This window comes from Pseudophryne corroboree, chromosome 9 (genome assembly GCF_028390025.1).
Source record: "Pseudophryne corroboree isolate aPseCor3 chromosome 9, aPseCor3.hap2, whole genome shotgun sequence".
NCBI classification, from domain to species: Eukaryota; Metazoa; Chordata; class Amphibia; order Anura; family Myobatrachidae; genus Pseudophryne; species Pseudophryne corroboree.
In genome coordinates, this window is record NC_086452.1 from 440,934,856 (window position 1) to 440,957,184 (window position 22,329).

Consider the following 22,329-nt stretch of genomic DNA (forward strand, 5'->3'; position numbering starts at 1 on the left):
GAATCCGTTTATGTAACCACTGACCCGGTATTCAACCCGGGAATAACACTGATTATAACCCGGGTTGAATTACCAGGTCACGCTACCCGGGAATTCGGACTTGGCGCTTTCACACCACACACTGACCCATGTTCCTTCACATTTCACTAATAAGTGTGGGTTTAGCCCGGCTGAGGATGGCTAGGAGGGTTCCGGTGCTCTGAGACTGGAGTAAGCTGGTTAGTAGCACTGCACGACACAAACAGTTTCTGTTAGGTTTGTAGCAGAAATAACGAGACGTGTTTACAGTAAACATGACAGTAATTATTTGTGTAATAAATGTAGCCCAAACGGATGAATCCGTGCTGTTTACATTCAAAACAACACTTCAGATGTAGGATGGCACATATGCAGAATATCAAATGCAGAACGCCACTTGCAGAGCATAAAGGGGGGTACACACAGAGAGATCCGTGCTTAGATTCTAAGAAATCAGAAATCAAGCACAGATCTCTCCATGTGTGTGCCCATAGCCAAATCTAGTAGATCGCTCACTTCACTGCTCTGTGAAGTGAGCGCCCCCCCCCCCCCCCCCCCTCGCTCAGCACACATCGCGCTGTGCTGAGCGGGGGGAGAGATGTGTGCTGAGCTGCTCAGCACACATCTCCCCCGTGTGTACGGTGCTTAATGTTTATGTCCTCCCTGAGCTTGCCTTAGGACACCTTAATGTCCCAGCACAATGCAGGAATACATTCCTTTATGAGGCAGATGTGGTAAAGGTAGTGAAGCACAATTCAATATAAGCACAGGTAAATGAAATGACTGAAAAGGGCCCTGGGCCTCTCAATGTATACAGCAAGCTACCCCAAGGCATAGGTGTGGGAGGGAGGGGCCCACCCTGCACACACTGCACCCATATGGTGTACTTACCCCATCGGAGTCCCACAGCGGTGGCCCTGAAGTGCAGGCACAAATCACTTGGAAAATGGCCGCCGCGGCCATTTCTGAGTGATTTGCACATGTGCCCTGGAGATGTTCCCAGGAACAAGGTACCATGTTCCCGGAGACCTGCGCATGCACAGTAGGCTCTGGCTCTATGCCTGAGTTTACTAGCTGCCGGAAAGGACGAGGCCCGCGATGGAGGCTGCACGCAGGTCCCCTCCTTTCTTAAAACGCCCATACCGCAAGGTAAGTCTAGCACAGTACTTACTACTGTAGATGGGTGATGGTAGCTGAGGTGGGTGCAGATGGTGATCACGTTGCAGGCCAGACTGGAGGCCTGGTTCCAGGCCTTACGCCATGCAGTAGCAGCTGCAATGGCTGTCACAGCCGCGAGAATGGTATATTATACAAAAGCAGCAGGAGAGGTCTTGTGTATATAGACGCCCCTTGCACTTTTCTGTGATCCTCTGCGGTGCCGAGGACGCTTTACCCTCCTGTCCTTCAACATTCCCTGCGGGGTACACCACAGCGGCAGCCACCTTCTTGGGGGAGAGCTCATAACAACTGATTAAAACATTACGCTGTGTAATGTTTGTGCTGTACAAATGGAGGGAGAGTTTGCACACCACAATCTACGCCTGGTTTTCATTCGATCTTGCTGTTGTTTAAAGAGACAATAAGGGGGCATTTATCAAGAATCGCATTGCCAAAGTGATCTGGGTGCAGTGTTAGCGCCCTAGATCACATTGCAGGATGCAAGTTTTACACCCACAGGAACAGTCCCTGCAATGTGCTCCGTGTGATGCCGGGGAGGGATCCAGGGAATCTCACTGCCGGCTGCATCAGCGGTGTGTAGCCCATAGGCTACAGCGGGTTACCGCCATCTTCACATAAATCTGACAGCATCGCATCCCCCATAGAAACCTGGTGGGGTTATGCAGAGCCGGCCCTAGGCACACTAGGCAAATGCCTATGGCATTAGGTATGCGTAGGGGCACGAGCAGCTTCTGCTGATTAAAATGATATGCAGCATGCCTATATTCTGTGTGTGACTGCGGCTGTATCTGCATACGAAATGCTACGTTACAGTGTATTCCTGGAAATCATTGTAACATAGCATTTCATATGCAGATACAGCCACAGTCGCAAACAGAATATAGGCAGTGTAGTTTCTTGCGGCGGGCGAGCCGTGCAACCGCACGGGGCGCCCGTCGCGGCACTTCCTGAGCACTTTCAAACCCCCCTACCCTCTCCTCCCGAGTGCCCAGCTCAGGGGCGGGACTTCGCGGAATGACGCGTTTGCGTCGTGACGTTACGACGCAATCGCGTCATGCCGCGAAACCCCGCCCCCCGAGCTGGGCACTCAGGAGGAGGTAGAAAGGGGGAGCCAAGACGGCCAGCGATGCGCAGACGAGGGAGAGGCGGCTGAAGAGCGGGAAGAACCGCTTCAAATGTAAGTCAGCCCCTCTCCCTCTCTCTCTCTCCCCCCCCCCCACCTGCCGTACTGTGTAAAATGGGGACACTTGTCTGCCGGAATGTGTAAAATGGGGACACCTGTCTGCCGGAATGTGTAAAATAGGGACACCTGTCTGCCGGGATGTGTAAAATAGGGACACCTGTCTGCCGGAATGTGTAAAATAGGGACACTCGTCTGCCAGAATGTGTAAAATGGGGACACCTGTCTGCCGGAATGTGTAAAATGGGGACACTTGCCTGCCGCAATGTGTAAAATGGGGACACTTGCCTGCCATGCTGTGTAAAATGGGGGCACGTGCCTGCCGCAATGTGTGAAATGGGGACACTTTCCTGCCGCAATGTATAAAATGGGGACACTTTCCTGCCGTACTGTGTAAAATGGGGGCACGTGCCTGCCGCAATGTGTGAAATGGGGACACTTTCCTGCCGCAATGTATAAAATGGGGACACTTTCCTGCCGTACTGTGTAAAATGGGGGCACGTGCCTGCCGCAATGTGTGAAATGGGGACACTTTCCTGCCGCAATGTATAAAATGGGGACACTTTCCTGCCGCAATGTGTAAAATGTGAACCCTTGCCTGCCGTACTGTGTAAAATGGAAGCACGTGCCTGCCGCAATGTGTAAAATGGGGGCACGTGCCTGCCGCACTGTATAAAATGGGGACACTTTCCTGCCGCAATGTGTAAAATGGGGACACTTTCCTGCCGCAATGTGTAAAATGGGGACACTTTCCTGCCGCAATGTGTAAAATGGGGACACTTGCCTACCGTGCTGTGTAAAATGGGGACACTTGCCTACCGTGCTGTGTAAAATGGGGACACTTGCCTACTGTGCTGTGTAAAATGGGGACACTTGCCTGCCGTGCTGTGTAAAATGGGGTCGCGTGCCTGCTGTAATGTGTAAAATGAGGACTTTTTTTTTTATCGTGTGGTGGCCGTGATGATGAGATCAGATGAGGCCACACCCATCTTAACAAAGCCACGCCCATTTTAACAAGGTCACACACCCTTGCGAGGGGAGCGAGCGCGCCTTCGGCGCGTGCATACTTTTCCTCTTTATATCTACGGGGAGGGGCATTTTTAAATCTCGCACTGGGAGCCAAATTGGCTAGAAACAGCCCTGAATATAGGCATGCTAAATATCATTTTAGTCAGCAGAAGCTACTTGTGCATCCTAGTCACATAACAATGAAAATAAGATGCATTTCAGCAAAAAAGAAAAAAGGTGCCCGACGTTAGCAGAGGATCTCCTGCTGCATGGCGTATTGAGACAATATGTATGAGGACACTTCTGTATCCAAACAGAGGCAGAGGTCACAGTGTTAGCGGCTGTGTGAGTGCTCTGTACAGGTGGGTTGGTTGTGCAATAGTGTTTGGCATATGTGTAAAGGGCATTATGTGTGTCATGTGTATAAATGCATTAATAATGTGCAGCTTATGTGTAAGGGGCACTATGTGTGCCATTATGTGTATAAGGGCATTAATAATGTGCAGCATATGTGTAAGAGACATTATGTGTTTAAGGGCATTAATAAAGGTTGGCATAATGTGTAAGGTGCATTATGTTTATAAGGTCATTAATAATGTGTGTCATATGTGTAAGGGGCATTATTGTGTGGTATTATGTGTATAAAGGCATTACTAATGTGTGGCATTATGTGTATAAGGTGCTCTACTGTGTGGCGTAACGTATTGAAAGGGCACTACTGGGAGCAATATACTGTGGTGTGATGTGAATAAGAATCAATTCAGTGTGATGTAATGTGAATAAGGGGCACTACTGTGAGGAGTAACGTATATAAGGCAAAGTGGTACTACCGTGTGATGTAACGTGAATAAGGGACATTATCGCATGATATAATGTGAATAAAGTTGCACTACTGTGTGGTGTAATTTGAATTGGGGGTCTATTGTGTAGCCATGCCCCTTCCCAGCAAGAACACGCCCCTTTTTGGACTGTGCGCCAAATGTGCGCACTGTTCCTATTTAAAATATAGGGGGTAGGAGCACCAAAATGAGGACTGCTATGGGTGAGGGGTGATGGTGCTGGGAAAGGGGTGCAGGGTCAGAGGCGGAACTAGCGGTGGTGCTAGGGGGCTCCAGTCAAAATCTTGCCTAGGGCATCATATTGGTTAGGGCCACCTCTGGGGTTATGGCTGTCTGCAAGAATGGAGGGATCGCAGTAGTCACTGGAGATATCTGATGCCATCCCTCAGCCATACATTTGGGTGTTTTCGGGGAATCACCTGTAAATATTTATTGATGTATGGGCCCCTTAGTGAGAAGTTATAATTACAGCACATGTAATTACTGCATACAGTACTTCAAACTAAGTAACCTACCTGGCCTTACAGAGGGAAGATTGATTTTTATCCTTTTGTAATCTGTTTTGGTAACAATGGTCTGTCTGAGTAATGAAAATGAGGGCACTGCTGTAGTAGTTTATGTAGACTCTTTCTTTGCCAATTGGGATTTCAATAGAAGAGATTCTATTGCTCGCAGGAAACGTATGTTGCCCACACAATGGGGGAAATTTACTAAGCTCCCGATTTTGACCGAGATGCCGTTTTTTCATCAAAGTGTCATCTCGGTAATTTACTAAGCACTAATCACGGCAGTGATGAGGGCATTCGTAATTTTTTGCAAGTTCAGGTAAAAAATTACGAATGAATACACCATCGGTCAAAACGCGGCTGTTTAAGTATGAATCTCGGTCATTTACTAAGAAGTGCAAAGCAAAAAAAGAACAAACACTGCCGTGAAAAATTACAACTCGTAAAAAAGTGCTAAAAAAAAACAGACCTGCTTTTTTTATTCGTGATTGGATAGGCATGCACGGATCCATGAGATCCGTGCATGTATATCAGTGGGAAGGGGTGGGATAGTTGTTATTTTATTAAAAAAAATTGCGTGGGGTCCCCCCTCCTAAGCATAACCAGCCTCGGGCTCTTTGAGCCGATCCTGGTTGCAGAAATATGGGGAAAAAATTGACAGGGGTTCCCCCATATTTAAGCAACCAGCATCGGGCTCTGCGCCTGGTCCTGGTCCCAAAAATACGGGGGACAAAAAGAGTAGGGGTCCCCCGTATTTTTAAAACCAGCACCGGGCTCCACTAGCTGGACAGATAATGCCACAGCCGGGGGTCACTTTTATATAGTGCCCTGCGGCCGTGGCATCAAAAATCCAACTAGTCACTCCTGGCCGGGGTACCCTGGGGGAGTGGGGACCCCTTCAATCAAGGGGTCCCCCCCCCCCAGCCACCCAAGGGCCAGGGGTGAAGCCCGAGGCTGTCCCCCCCATCCAATGGGCTGCGGATGGGGAGGCTGATAGCCTTTGTTGTAAAAGAAAAGATATTGTTTTTAGTAGCAGTACTACAAGGCCCAGCAAGCCTCCCCCGCATGCTGGTACTTGGAGAACCACAAGTACCAGCATGCGACGGAAAAACGGGCCCGCTGGTACCTGTAGTACTACTACTAAAAAAATACCCAAAAAAACACAAGACACACACACCGTGAAAGTATAATTTTATTACATACATACACACATACATACATACTTACCTTAAGTTCCCACGCAGGTCGGTCCTCTTCTCCAGTAGAATCCAAGGGGTACCTGTTGAAGAAATTATACTCACGAGATCCAGGGGTCCAGGCTCCTCGGGAAATCCAGGGGTAATCCACGTACTTGCATAAAATAAGAAAACGGAAAGCCGAGCCACGAACTGAAAGGGGCCCCATGTTTTCACATGGGACTCCTTTCCACGAATGCCAGAAACCCACTCTGACTGATGTCTAAGTGGGTTTCTTCAGCCAATCAGGGAGTGCCACGTTGTAGCACTCTCCTGATCAGCTGTGTGCTCCTGTACTGAGTGACAGGCGGCACACGGCAGTGTTACAATGTAGCGCCTATGCGCTCCATTGTAACCAATGCTGGGTACTTTCTGCTCAGCGGTGACGTCACTTTAGGTCAACCGCAGGGCAGAAAGTTCCCAGCATTGGTTACAATGGAGCGCATAGGCGCTACATTGTAACACTGCCGTGTGCTGCCTGTCAGTGAGGACAGGAGCACACAGCTGATCAGGAGAGTGCTACAACGTGGCACTCCCTGATTGGCTGAAGAAACCCACTTAGACATCAGTCAGAGTGGGTTTCTGGCATTCGTGGAAAGGAGTCCCATGTGAAAACATGGGGCCCCTTTCAGTTCGTGGCTCGGCTTTCCGTTTTCTTATTTTATGCAAGTACGTGGATTACCCCTGGATTTCCCGAGGAGCCTGGACCCCTGGATCTCGTGAGTATAATTTCTTCAACAGGTACCCCTTGGATTCTACTGGAGAAGAGGACCGACCTGCGTGGGAACTTAAGGTAAGTATGTATGTATGTGTGTATGTATGTAATAAAATTATACTTTCACGGTGTGTGTGTCTTGTCTTTTTTTGGGTATTTTTTTAGTAGTAGTACTACAGGTACCAGCGGGCCCGTTTTTCCGTCGCATGCTGGTACTTGTGGTTCTCCAAGTACCAGCATGCGGGGGAGGCTTGCTGGGCCTTGTAGTACTGCTACTAAAAACAATATCTTTTCTTTGACAACAAAGGCTATCAGCCTCCCCATCCGCAGCCCATTGGATGGGGGGGGACAGCCTCGGGCTTCACCCCTGGCCCTTGGGTGGCTGGGGGGGGGGGACCCCTTGATTGAAGGGGTCCCCACTCCCCCAGGGTACCCCGGCCAGGAGTGACTAGTTGGATTTTTGATGCCACGGCCGCAGGGCACTATATAAAAGTGACCCCCGGCTGTGGCATTATCTGTCCAGCTAGTGGAGCCCGGTGCTGGTTTTAAAAATACGGGGGACCCCTACTCTTTTTGTCCCCCGTATTTTTGGGACCAGGACCAGGCGCAGAGCCCGATGCTGGTTGCTTAAATATGGGGGAACCCCTGTCATTTTTTTCCCCATATTTCTGCAACCAGGATCGGCTCAAAGAGCCCGAGGCTAGTTATGCTTAGGAGGGGGGACCCCACGCATTTTTTTTAATTATTTTACAGTGTTTAATTAAAAAAAAAAAAAATAAGAACCCCAGCACGGATCACACAGATCCGGCCGAGATTGATTGTAAAAAAAAAACGGCAGTGTTTTGCTAATCACTGCCGTAAAAATAGGTAAAAAAAAACGAATGACATCGACATCGGAAGAAAAAAAAACCCGAATACGACAGCTTAGTAAATCCATCGTAATCAATTCAAAAAGTTGCAGTTTTACACTGTCGATGTCATTCGTGATTGAACTTTGACCTTTTTTCGGAAATTACGAATCTTAGTAAATTTACCCCAATGTGTGATTTTAGTAGTGATGTGCACCGGAAATTTTTCGGGTTTTGTGTTTTGGTTTTGGGTTCGGTTCCGCGGCCGTGTTTTGGGTTCGAACGCGTTTTGGCAAAACCTCACCGAATTTTTTTTGTCGGATTCGGGTGTGTTTTGGATTCGGGTGTTTTTTTTCAAAAAACCCTAAAAAACTGTTTAAATCATTGAATTTGGGGGTCATTTTGATCCCATAGTATTATTCACCTCAATTACCATAATTTCCACTCATTTCCAGTCTATTCTGAACACCTCACACCTCACAATATTATTTTTAGTCCTAAAATTTGCACCGAGGTCGCTGGATGGCTAAGCTAAGCGACCCTAGTGGCCGACACAAACACCTGGCCCATCTAGGAGTGGCACTGCAGTGTCACGCAGGATGGCCCTTCCAAAAAATACTCCCCAAACAGCACATGACGCAAAGAAGAAAAAAAAGAGGCGCAATGAGGTAGCTGTGTGAGTAAGCTAAGCGACCCTAGTGTCCGACACAAACACCTGGCCCATCTAGGAGTGGCACTGCAGTGTCACGCAGGATGGCCCTTCCAAAAAATACTCCCCAAACAGCACATGACGCAAAGAAGAAAAAAAAGAGGCGCAATGAGGTAGCTGTGTGAGTAAGCTAAGCAACCCTAGTGGCCGACACAAACGCCTGGCCCATCTAGGAGTGGCACTGCAGTGTCACGCAGGATGGCCCTTCCAAAAAATACTCCCCAAACAGCACATGACGCAAAGAAGAAAAAAAAGAGGCGCAATGAGGTAGCTGTGTGAGTAAGCTAAGCGACCCTAGTGGCCGACACAAACACCTGGCCCATCTAGGAGTGGCACTGCAGTGTCACGCAGGATGGCCCTTCCAAAAAATACTCCCCAAACAGCACATGACGCAAAGAAAAAAAGAGGCGCACTTGCAGGGGGCGTGCAAATGGTGGAAGACGCAAGCTCTTCCCGTCCAGTGTTGGGAAGGTCAGGCATCGCAACCGACACAATTGGACTCTCCTTTGGGATTTGGGATTTCGATGAACGCACAGTTCTTTGCTGTGCTTTTGCCGCAAGTCTTTTCTTTTTTCTAGCGAGAGGATGAGTGCTTCCATCCTCATGTGAAGCTGAACCACTAGCCATGAACATAGGCCAGGGCCTCAGCCGTTCCTTGCCACTCCGTGTCGTAAATGGCATATTGGCAAGTTTACGCTTCTCCTCAGACGCTTTTAATTTTGATTTTTGGGTAATTTTTTTACTGATCTTTTGTGTTTTGGATTTTATATGTTCTGTACTATGACATTGGGCATCGGCCTTGGCAGACGACGTTGATGGCATTTCATCGTCTCGGCCATGACTAGTGGCAGCAGCTTCAGCACGAGGTGGAAGTGGATCTTGATCTTTCCCTATTTTTTTAACCTCCACATTTTTGTTCTCCATATTTTGCGCACAACTAAAAGCCACCACAGGTATACAATGTAGATGAATGGATAGTATAGTATTACTTATACTTATGGACGATGAGTGCACTGACGACACAGAGGTAGGTACAGCCGTGGCCTACCGTACTGCTGCTTATATATATATAATATACTGTATAACGGACCTGGTGGACACTGTCAGCAGACTGCTAAACTAGTATGAAGAAAGAAAAAAAAAAAACACCACAGGTATACAATGTAGATGGATGGATAGTATAGTATTACTTATACTTATGGACGACGAGTGCACTGACGACACAGAGGTAGGTACAGCCGTGGCCTACCGTACTGCTGCTTATATATATATATATAATATACTGTATAACGGACCTGGTGGACACTGTCAGCAGACTGCTAAACTAGTATGAAGAAAGAAAAAAAAACACCACAGGTATACAATGTAGATGGATGGATAGTATAGTATTACTTATACTTATGGACGACGAGTGCACTGACGACACAGAGGTAGGTACAGCCGTGGCCTACCGTACTGCTGCTTATATATATATAATATACTGTATAACGGACCTGGTGGACACTGTCAGCAGACTGCTAAACTAGTATGAAGAAAGAAAAAAAAAGCACCACAGGTATACAATGTAGATGGATGGATAGTATAGTATTACTTATACTTATGGACGACGAGTGCACTGACGACACAGAGGTAGGTACAGCCGTGGCCTACCGTACTGCTGCTTATATATATATATAATATACTGTATAACGGACCTGGTGGACACTGTCAGCAGACTGCTAAACAAACTAGCATGAAGAAAGAAAAAAAAACACCACAGTGTTTTTCAGGCAGACAAACGTATACTGGACTGGTGGTCACTGTCAGCAAAACTGTGCACTGTACTCCTGCTATAACTGCTCCCCAGTCCCCACAATTAGGCAGTGTGAGCAGAGCAGTGCACTCAGCACAGATATATCATGCAGCAGTGCAGCACACTGAGTGAGCACAGCCACAGATATGGTGGATCGTTTTTTTCAGGCAGAGAAACAAAGGATTAAAATCACTGGTGGTATAATCAAAACCCTGCAGTGTACTCCCTAACAGCTGCTCCCCGTCCCCAATCCTCCCCACAATTATAACAATGTCACTCTTAGACTTAGTCTTTTCTATTACGGAGAGGACGCCAGCCACGTCCTCTCCCTATCAATCTCAATGCACGTGTGAAAATGGCGGCGAGGCGCGGCTCCTTATATAGAATCCGAGTCTCGCGAGAATCCGACAGCGGGATGATGACGTTCGGGCGCGCTCGGGTTAACCGAGCAAGGCGGGAGGATCCAAGTCGCTCGGACCCATGTAAAAAAAAGGTGAAGTTCGGGCGGGTCGGATTCCGAGGATCCGAACCCGCTCATCACTAGATTTTAGTGGGTCACAGCGAAGAGTTATCATGGGGCTTCTTGCACATTTACACATCGCAGGGATCGTATCTTGGCAATCATCTATTCCTATCACAGTCCATAGGGCAGTGGTTCTTACTTCTTAATCATTTCCACCCGGGCATCCCCTGGTAGACCAATTACATTAATTTTACCCCAACAATTGCAAAAGTAACACATTTGTAATTAATATAATTGCTATTAGGTAAAATAAGTAGTTTGCTATATATAAAAGCATTAAACAAGATTTAATAAAATGTTACAAGAATAGAATGAATTGCACATGTAAATATTTCTCACATATAATTTATGAAACATATAGAAGAGACAGTAAAACTATAGCCTACGGATGCTTTCTTGTACAGGGATTTACTTTTCATTTTGTTATCCCGATCCTACAGTAATGGATGGGGCTAGAGATCCCTAGGGTGTTGCTTTCTCTGCAAGTACAATTACCAGATGGATGCCCTGTTCCGGCGCTACAGAAAATGTTAGTGAGTGAGAACCATAGGCGTTTCTACTGTATAATGGCTGCAGTGTGTTTGGTGCACACAGGCCCGTAGGTCCAAGAGGGCCCACACCGCACACCCTGGAACCATGTTCAATTACGTATGTCTCCGGAGTCCCGCGTCGGCACTGCTACTGCAGCAGAAATCACTCAGAAAATAACGTGGCGGCCATTTCCCCAGTGATTTGTGCATGCGCAATAGAGATGGGCGCCATGTTTCCAGACACCTGCTCATGCGCCGCAGAGTCTACTGCGCCGCAGGGAGGAGGGGGCCTGCACGGATAGACTAATACCCCTTTCACACCGCACAAATAACCCGGTATCGACCCAGCATATTGCCGGGTCGACACGGGTCAGCGTGCGGTGTGAAAGGGGCATAGCCGAAATCCCAATTCAACCCGGGAATAAAGCAGTGTTATACCCGGGTTGAATACCCGGTCAGTGGCTGCGTAAACGGGCTCCCGGGTCGATGAGTCCCGGGACCCGTTTACTACAGCAGGGAGAGGCGGCGCAGAGATGATCTCATCTCCCAGCGCCACCTCCACCTCTGCCCCTGCCGCCGGCTCCACCCCCCGCTGCTATGGCAACCCGCCCGGCATATTGCTGGGTCAGGGAAGCCTGCAGCAGCAGCCAATGCCGGATCCCACCTGGGAAGGACCCGTTTCCAATTCCCGGGTTGGAATCCGGCATTGGCAGTGTGAAAGGGGTAATAGAGGATTAACTATCTTATCTCACCCTCTTCACTGATGCTACTCTGTAGACTGGGGATTACTGATATTATAGAATGTTCTAGATATAGTAAATTAATGCTAAAATCTGATTGGTTGCTACAGACAACACCTCCGCTTGTCCTCAGAAGGTTTCTCACCCTCAGTCAGTGTGCTGGATTCTTCCAATGTTTCAGCCAGGGCCGGTGCTAGGGTGTTCGGCGCCCCCCTGCAAACTATAAATTTGCGCCCTCCCATATTCCTTTGGCGCGCGCTGGGAAAAGGGGTGTGGTCTCACAAGTAAGGGGCATGGCCACACAGTAGTACCCCCATTTAAAATTACGCCACAATGTAGCACAATCTTATTAATCTTATACGTAATGCCCCACCCGTAGTAGTAGCGTCCTTATACGTAATGCCCCACCCGTAGTAGTAGCGTCCTTATATGTAATGCACCCCAGTAGTAGTAGCATCCTTATACATAATGCCCCCCCAGTAGTAGTAGCGTCCTTATATGTAATGCCCCCCCAGTAGTAGTACCGTCCTTATACATAATGACCCCCCAGTAGCAGTAGCATCCTTATACATAATGCCCCCCGAGTAGTAGTAGCATTCTTATACATAATGCACCCACAGTAGTAGTAGCGTCCTTATACGTAGTGCACCCCCAGTAGTAGACGCGTCCTTATACGTAATACCCCCCAGTAGTAGTAGCGTCCTTATACGTAATGCCCTCCCGGTAATAGTAGCGTCCTTGTACATAATGCCCCCCGAGTAGTAGTAGCATTCTTATACATAATGCACCCACAGTAGTAGTAGCGTCCTTATACGTAGTGCACCCCCAGTAGTAGACGCGTCCTTATACGTAATACCCCCCAGTAGTAGTAGCGTCCTTATACGTAATGCCCTCCCGGTAATAGTAGCGTCCTTGTACATAATGCCCCCCGAGTAGTAGTAGCATTCTTATACATAATGCACCCACAGTAGTAGTAGCGTCCTTATACGTAGTGCACCCCCAGTAGTAGACGCGTCCTTATACGTAATACCCCCCAGTAGTAGTAGCGTCCTTATACGTAATGCCCTTCCGGTAATAGTAGCGTCCTTGTACATAATGCCCCCCCAGTAGTAGTAGCGTTCTTATACGTAGTGCACCCCCAGTAGTAGTATCGTCCTTATACGTAATGCCCCCCAGTAGTAGTAGCGTCCTTATACATAATGCCCCCAGCCCCAGTAGTAGTAGCGTCCTTACACGTAATGGCCCCCCCAGTAGTAGCGTTGTTACACGTAATGCCCCCCTGTAGTAGTAGTGTCCTTATACATAATGCCCCCCCAGTAGTGGCGTTTGGGGATTCCCAGGAAGCTGAAGCAGCCTCGCTGGGTCTCCATCCAACTTTTGCTGTGAAGCAGACACTTACAATTCCACACACTTCACACATATATACACACACATACACACCCACCATACACACAATTCACACATATATACACACACATACACACCCACCCACCATACACACACACACACACTTCTCTCTCACCCTCCACTTACCTAATCCAGTCTCCCGCTGTACAGCAGCCAGGTCCGTGTAACTCCGCCCCCTTAGGCCCGTTTAGCCACGCCCCTACCGTCCCGTGTAGCTCCGCCCCCTTCTGTCCCGTACTCGGCGGCGGCGCACACAGATGAGATGAGGGGAGGGGAGGAGGCGTATCATGCTGCAGGTGCCCGCTGCCAGGACTGTCATACACTACAGTGACAGACACAGCAGTGGCAGCAGCAGCAGCAGGGGGGACAGGACGGCGCAGCAGGGAAGGGATGCAGAGTAGGGGAAGCGCCTATCCGTCCCAGCGCCTCCCTGCACTGCATCCCTTCGCTGAGCGGGTAGCGCCGGGCCTGGTTTCAGCTGTTCCTCAGTGCTTACATCAGCTCTTCAGTAAAGGTCCCAGCTAGCAGCCACGTGCGGATAGCAGAGGCAGGGCCTCACCTTTCATACTCCATTAAACCATCTCTGTATTATTCTAATCATTTTTATAGTCAAAACTCAGGGAGTCAAACTGTCAGGGAGAGAGCAGAGGTGAGGTATAGAGGTGGGGCCATACTTACCGACATTGTATTTCTCCTCTCCGGGAGAAGCCCGGACTGTGACATCACTAAGCCCCGCCCCCACACCAGGAAATGCCGCGATTCACGGGTCCGCGGGAAGGGGACGGGGCTAAACTGACGCGATTTGCGTCATTTTAACCCCTTCTCCACCCGACGGACCCGCGAATGCGGGAGGTTATCTCTCCATCCTGCTCGCATCACTAGGGTGCGAGCAGGATGCGGGAGACCTGCCCACTCTTCCGGGGGTGCGGGGGGCTACCCCAAAAAACGGGAGCCTCCCGCAGCTTCCGGGAGAGTAGGTAAGTATGGGTGGGGCCCAGGAAACGAGACAGGGCTCCCTCACATCCTTCTGTTTAACCTCTTTCTACCACCACCGCACTTTTGACGCACCCCTTTCCCCAGCCCTTTTGTCCCACCCCCTGCACCTCTCCTCCGCCCTCCATCTGAATTTGCAGCACTGGGCCATTCACAGGAACTTTCACCAGGGGTTGCTGAGGAGAACGTGCCTGTGGGTGCTGAGCTATAAATCAGGGTGTATGCACAATCCGATGATCACCATGTCTGAGTGAGGAAGTCAGCATACATACCCAGGGCACTCCCACAAGGAATGGCGCCATGTCACGAACAGCTCTCAGACAGTGATGTCATACTGTGACACACCCATACAGGGACTAGATCACAAGGATCACCAGACACAGCGCAACACTTAGCACCCCACCCCCAAAACTGGCTGCTTTTCCCACATGCAAGTCCACTGCCATAGGACGTTATAGGTAGCTGGTCTATAAGATTGCGGGGGTGACTTTAGAAATTGAATTATACATATGTTTTATAATACTGCACAGGACTATGGTGTATTTTTTTTACAGTGCAGCAATCTGGTTAATTATCATGCATGGAATATATTTGGAAAGGGACCAGACCATGTACTCTAATGGCCTCCTCTGGAGGCTGACCACATCCCTAAGCTAGCCCCCCCCCCCCCCCCCCTTCCCTGCCGGTGGTCCCTTCATGCCCCAGTCTGACACTGCACTTCTTTCATCATAAATCTGTCGGACCATGGCAACAGCTGCAGGCTGAGTATTGCATGGGAAGCTGCACTGGAGGGGCAGTAGATGGCGCTGTTGTTTGGCTTGTAACAATGTACTCTATTGTAGCAACTTCTTTGTCAATTCTCCATGTTATGTTATCAATATGTTATGTCACGTGTTTGCCATTTCTGATCACAATAAAGTCTAACCTACAAGCTTTCCTGTGTGTTAATAATTCAAAAATTGAAGCATATTTTGCAACAATTACAACTTGTCCAGCAATATATATAAATAACGAGTTTTATGGTAAGAACTTACCTTTGTTAAAAATCTTTCTGGGAGGTACACTGGGCTCCACAAGGATTGGACAATGGGGCGTAGAGTAGGATCTTGATCCGAGGCACCAACAGGCTCAAAGCTTTGACTGTTCCCAGAATGCACAGCGCCGCCTCCTATATCAACCCGCCTCCCAGCACAGGAGCCCAGTTTTAAGTTAACAAGCCCAATGCAGTAGCAGGCAAAGAGACGACAACAGTTAGTAGCCACATATACCACACTCTTACGACAGGAGCAGTGTCAGCGGCTAATGCCATACCAACCCAAAGAAGCTAAGTGCATCAGGGTGGGCGCCTTGTGGAGCCCAGTGTACCTCGCAGAAAGAGTTTTAACAAAGGTAAGTTCTTACCATAAAACTCGTTTTCTGCTGCGGGGTACACTGGGCTCCACAAGGATTGGACAATGGGGATGTCCTAAAGCAGTTCCTTATGGGAGGGGACGCACTGTAGCGGGCACAAGAACCCGGCGTAAAAGGAAGCATCCTGGGAAGCAGCAGTATCGAAGGCATAGAACCTTATGAACGTGTTCCCGGAAGACCACGTAGCCGCCTTGCACAATTGTTCAAGTGTCGCACCACGTTGGGCTGCCCAAGAAGGTCCAACAGACCAAGTAGAATGGGCCTTAATGTGAACAGGAGCAGAGAGACCAGCCTTCACATAAGCATGTGTAATCACCATTCTAAACCATCTGGCCAGGGTCTGCTTGTGAACAGGCTAGCCACGTTTGTGAAATCCAAACAAAACAAAGAGAGAATCAGATTTTCGGATAGAACCAGTTCTCTTCACATAGATACAGAGAGCCCGTACCACATCCAAAGACCACTCTTTGGGAGACAAGTCAGGAGAGACAAAGGCCGGAACCACAATCTCCTGATTAAGGTGAAACGAAGAAACCACCTTAGGTAAATATCCGGGACGAGTCCCAAGAACCGCCCGATCACGGTGAAAAATCAGATATGGGGAACTACAAGACAAGGCACCCAGATCTGACACTCTTCTAGCAGAGGCAATAGCCAGCAAGAACACCACCTTAAGGGAAAGTCACTTAAGGTCAGCTGAACCAAGGGGTTCAAACGGAGGCTCCTGCAACGCCTCCAAAACCACCGACAAGTCCCAAGGAGCCACAGGCGGGACAGAGGGAGGTTGGATACGCAACACACCCTGAGTGAAAGTATGAACATCAGGCAAAGTCGCAATTTTTCTCTGAAACCACACCGACAAGGCAGAAATATGAACCTTTAGGGAAGCCAGACGCAGGCCCAACTCTAGGCCTTGCTGCAGAAAAGTCAAAAGCTTGGTTGTACTAAACTTGGAAGCGTCATAATTGTTAGATGCGCACCAAACAAAGTAGGAATGCCAGACCCTATGGTAAATCCGAGCAGAAGCCGGTTTCCGGGCCCGCAACATAGTTTTAATGACCTCTTCAGAAAAACCCTTAGCCCTCAAGACGGAAGCTTCAAGAGCCACGCCGTCAAAGACAGCCGGGCTAGGTCCTGGTAGACACAGGGGCCCTGAACTAGGAGGTCTGGGCGTTGTGGAAGTAGAATTAGACGCTCTGACGATAGGCCCTGCAGGTCTGAGAACCAGTGCCGTCTGGGCCACGCTGGAGCTATGAGAAGCAGATTTCCTTTTTCTTGCTTGAACTTCCGAATTACCCTGGGCAGGAGTGACACCGGAGGGAACACGTACGGCAGCCGAAACCTCCACGGCACCGCCAGCGCATCCACGAATGCTGCTTGAGGATCCCTTGTCCTTGCTTCGAAGACTGGAACCTTGTGATTGTGTCGAGACGCCATCAGATCCACGTCTGGAAGACCCCACTTTTCCACGAGGAGTTGAAACACTTCTGGATGGAGGCCCCACTCACCGGCATGCACGTCCTGACGACTGAGAAAGTCCGCTTCCCAATTCAGGACTCCCGGAATGAATATTGCCGATATGGCCGGTAGATGGCGTTCCACCCAACGTAGAATCTGTGAGACTTCCTTCATTGCCAAACGGCTTCGAGTGCCACCTTGATGATTTATGTAAGCCACTGTGGTGGCGTTGTCCGACTGTACTTGAACAGGACGGTTCTGAATTAAATGCTGGGCCAGGTTCAACGCATTGAAGACCGCCCGCAATTCCAGAATGTTGATCGAGAGGAGAGATTCCTCCTTGGTCCACCGACCCTGAAGGGAGTGTTGCTCCAGCACCGCGCCCCAACCTCTTAGACTGGCATCTGTCGTCAACAGAACCCAGTCGGATATCAAGAAGGGACGGCCCCTGCACAATTGTTGGTCCCGGAGCCACCAGTGTAGCGACAGACGGACCTCCGGAGTCAAGAGGATCATTTGAGATCTAATCCGGTGAGGCAGGCCATCCCACTTGGCTAGAATCAGCCTCTGGAGGGGGCGAGAATGGAATTGAGCATACTGCACCATGTCGAATGCTGATACCATTAGGCCCAGCACCTGCATTGCCAAATGTATCGACACTTGTGGACGAGAAAGGAAGCAACGAATCCTGTCCTGAATCTTCAGGACTTTCTCCTGGGACAAGAACAACCTCTGGTTGTGAGTGTCCAACAACGCTCCCAGGTGCACCATGCTCTGAGCAGGGACCAGGGAGGATTTTTTCCAGTTGATGAGCCACCCGTGGGCTTGTAGAAACTGGACCGTCATATCTAGATGACGCAGGAGAAGATCTGGGGAATTTGCCAGGATTAACAAGTCGTCCAGATATGGCAGTATCCTGACCCCTTGACGGTGGAGTACCACCGTCATCACCGCCATAACTTTGGTGAAGACTTACAGAGCCAATGTTAAACCAAAAGGTAACGCCCGAAACTGGTAATGTAGGTTGCCAATAGCGAACCTCAGGAATTGTTGATGTGACACTGCTATAGGAATATGCAGGTAAGCATCCTGTATGTCCAGGGAGACCATGTAGTCCCCAGGTTCCAAGGCCAGAACTATAGAGCGAAGGGTTTCCATACGGAACTTGGAAACCTTCACAAACCTGTTCAATGCCTTGAGGTTGAGAATGGGCCGGGAGGACCCATTCGGTTTCGGGATTAGAAACAGTGGAGAATAGTACCCCCGGCCCCTCTGAGCAAGAGGCACCTGTACGACGACTCCTGTATCCAGTAGGGTCTGTACCACCGAATGTAGAGTTTTTGCCTTTGTCTGGTCCAAAGGGACGTCTGTCTGGCAAAATCGATAAGGGGGTCGGTATTTGAAGGCTATGGCGTAACCTCGAGTGACGACTTCCCGTACCCAGGCATCTGAAGTGGTCTTCAACCATTCCTGGGTATACCCTAGAAGCCGGCCCCCCACCCTGGGATCCCCCAGGGGGAGGCCCGCCCTGTCATGCGGCCCGCCCCGTCATGCAGCTGGCTGACGGGCAGCCCAGGCTCTTTTGGGCTTCGGCTTACCAGGTTTGAAAGTGCGGGCCTGCTTATGGTACGCCTGACCTTTTGCTTTACCTGAAGGACGAAAGGGGCAAAAAGACGTACCTTTAGCCTTCGATACAGAAGGAGTGGTATTAGGCAGTTTTGGCAGTAGCCAAGTCAGCCACAATCTTACTTAAGTCCTCCCCAAACAGAATATCTCCCTTGAAAGGGAGTACCTCCAGGGTTTTTCTAGAGTCCAGATCCACAGACCAGGATCTCAGCCACAATATCCGGCTAGCCAGGACTGACGTAGTAGAGGCCTTGGCAGCTAGGATACCGGCATCAGAAGCCGCCTCTTTAATATATCGAGAAGCTGTGACAATATATGACAAGCATTGTCTAGCATGGTCAGAAGAGATTTCAGCTTCCAACTCCAAGGCCCATGCGTCAATAGCCTCTGCAGCCCATGTAGCTGCAATAGTGGGCCTTTGTGCAGCACCCGTGAGGGTGTAAATCGCTTTCAGACAACCCTCCACACGTTTATCCGTAGGCTCTTTTAGAGACGTGACGGTAGTGACAGATAGAGCAGGGGAAACCACCATCCTAGCCACATGTGAGTCCACTGGAGGAGGCGTTTCCCAATTTTTAGACAGCTCTGGCGCGAGGGGATAGCGAGCCAGCATCTTCATTTGAGGCACAAACTTCGAACCCAGGTTTTCCCAGGGTTCCTGACGTATATCCACTAGGTGGTCAGAGTGAGGTAAAACTTGCTTAACCACCTTCTGACGCTTGAACCTATCTGGTTTCTTAGGAGGGACGGATGGCTCGGGATCATCCGTAATCTGCAGAATTAACTTAATAGCCTCCAAAAGATCAGGAACATCCACATGTGAACTACCCTCCCCATCAGAACCTGAGGGGTCAGTATATGTGCCGTCTTCATCAGACGAGGTGTCAGTGACAGCAGTGGATTGTGAGGAGATAAGCGCTCGCTTAGAGGACCTCTTGGACTTAGGCGAGCGTTGGTCAGACTTTTTAGTAGTCAAGGACTGGATCAACTTCTTTAATTGAGCAGATAAATCGTCCGCCCACGGCGGGTTAGCTGCAGGGACCACATACGGTTGTACCGGCATTGGGGGTCCCATAAGGTTAGTTAGTTTATGAACTAGCGTATGCAGAAGCATGGAAAAAGCGGCCCACGGTGGGTCAGTATGTGCCTCCGTTGCCACAGTCCCACTGGGGGGCCAAGAGCCCCCAGAACCGCAGACATGATACAACTTGCAGTATGAGGTTAACACAGTACAATTATCAGCAGCACTATACCTCTAAACCCAAACCCCTGTGCAGTGTGGTCAGCACTAGCAGAGATAAAGGAGAGATATGGTGACTAAATCACAGAGAAAAATACGTAATACAGTATATCTTTGTGAAAATCCTATATTAGATAACACCTGACACACCAAGCCCCCTCAGGCTACGGAATACAGGGATAGCAGGTTGAGTGAAAGACACGAAATGGACACCACTCAGCTATCAAGTGCACACACAGAAAGTCACAGTTTGTACAATGCAGAGGTTATTACTGACAATAATACTGCACTGGACTAGCTTACACAGCTATATAACAATAGATATAACAGTACACAGTAAGAACTGGATGTATATCACAGGGTAATTGTACTATAAAACCCTGACTAAGTGCACTCTTTCTTAACTATCACTGTCTAAAAAGGCAGGTAGAATACTTAAGTGTCATGTAAAGGCACAGCGCTGACAACCAGGCGGCTTTACATAGGAGGATTTGCCCAAGCAGTCCCAGGAACAGTGAGCTGAGGGATAATGGCGCCGCAGACACTGACAGGGAGTGAGGAAAAGACTGATATGCAGCTCCAGGGCGGGAACACTTGCTAGAAATGGCGCCTTGGGGCTGGGGGAGGGGCTTCAGGTCTAAGCCTTATCCCCTCTGCTGGCAAAACCACCGGGTACTGTGGGCGACATAAGAATTGGTTTAGAGAGAAAACCTGACCTGCGCCCATGCCCTGGTGATCTAGTGGGATCGCCTGTACTGCCACAGTGTCCACCGCCAGCGCGCGCGGCCCGCCTCCCACTGACCGCGCCGGATCGTGATAAAGACCGGGTCCCGCAAGTGGGACCCACTTACCACCTCCCGAAGTGCGGTCACGCGATCCTGGAGAGCCCCAGCCGTGTATGTCTAACGTGAAGAAAACCGGAGCCTCCGCTGTAGGTACTCGGCAACCAGGGCTCGGGAGTGTACAGCGCCGCTGGGGAGAGCTGGAGCTGCAGCAGTGAATGTCACAAGACATTTACCACCGCTGCTGCCCTTGAAGTCTTCACTTTTTACTTCATAAAAATCTTTTCTTAGAGCTGCTTGGAGCAGCCCCTCTGTTCAGTGCCTGCTTACTGAAGCACCAACTTACAAAACTGAGCTCCTGTGCTGGGAGGTGGGGTGATATAGGAGGCGGCACTGTGCATTCTGGGAACAGTCAAAGCTATGAGCCTGTTGGTGCCGCGGATCAAGATCCTACTCTACGCCCCATTGTCCAATCCTTGTGGAGCCCAGTGTACCCCGCAGCAGAAATAGTAAATTATTAAAAGGCAAATATTTGGGGATCTTTGGACTTTAATCATACAAGCGCTATTTGGATCATGCGCTCCACCCACCTGTCACTTCAGGAAGTAGCGGTCTACCTACTCTTTAAGTCAACATAACAGGAGAACAGGGTGAATAATGGAAAGATACAGAGGTAAAGTTTATTTATTTATTAACAGTTTCTTATATAGCGCAGCATATTCCGTTGCGCTTTACAATTGGAACAACACATAGAGGTAGGAAGGCCCTGCTCGCAAACTTACAATCTACAGGGAAATAGGCATTGATACACAAGGATAGATGCTACCTATTACATAATGGTCCACCAGATTGCTAGGTTCTTAATGGGTTGTATGATATGATCACCCAGCAATTTTGGCAAAGGGTCAGGAAGATGTGAGAGTAAAGAAAGACAAGATATTGTTGTTATGTGTACTTTCATAGGGAAGCATTGAAGGTTTATGCGGGTGGGTCTGGAATTTGATAGGCTTGTCTGAAGAGGTGAGTTTTTAGGGAACGTTTAAAGGTTTAGAGACTAGAAGAGAGTCTTATTGTGCGTGGGAGGGCATTCTACAGAGTGGGTGAAGCCCAGATAAACTCCTGTAATTTTGAGTGGGAACAAGTAATACGTGTGGATGAGAGACGCAGATCTTGTGCAGAGCGGAGAGGTCGGGTAGGGAGATATCTTGAGATGAGTGAAGAGATGTATGTTGGTGCAGTTTGGTTAATAGCTTTGTATGTAAGTAAAAGTATTTTATATTTAATACGGTAGAATACCGGTAATCAGTGAAGGGACTGACAGAGTGGATCTGCAGACGATGAACGTCTAGCGAGGAAGATTAGCCTCGCAGCTGCATTCAGAAGGGATTGTAGAGGCAGGTGAGAGCCTATGTGTAAGAAGACCGGTCAGGACACTATTACAATAATCAATGCGGGAGATAATGAGAGGCTGGATTAGAGTGTTTGCTGTGTCTTGAGTAAGATAAGGGCGTATTTTGGATATGTTTCTTAGATGTATGTAACATGATCTTGAGACAGATTGAATGTGGGGAACAAAGGACAGTTCAGAGTC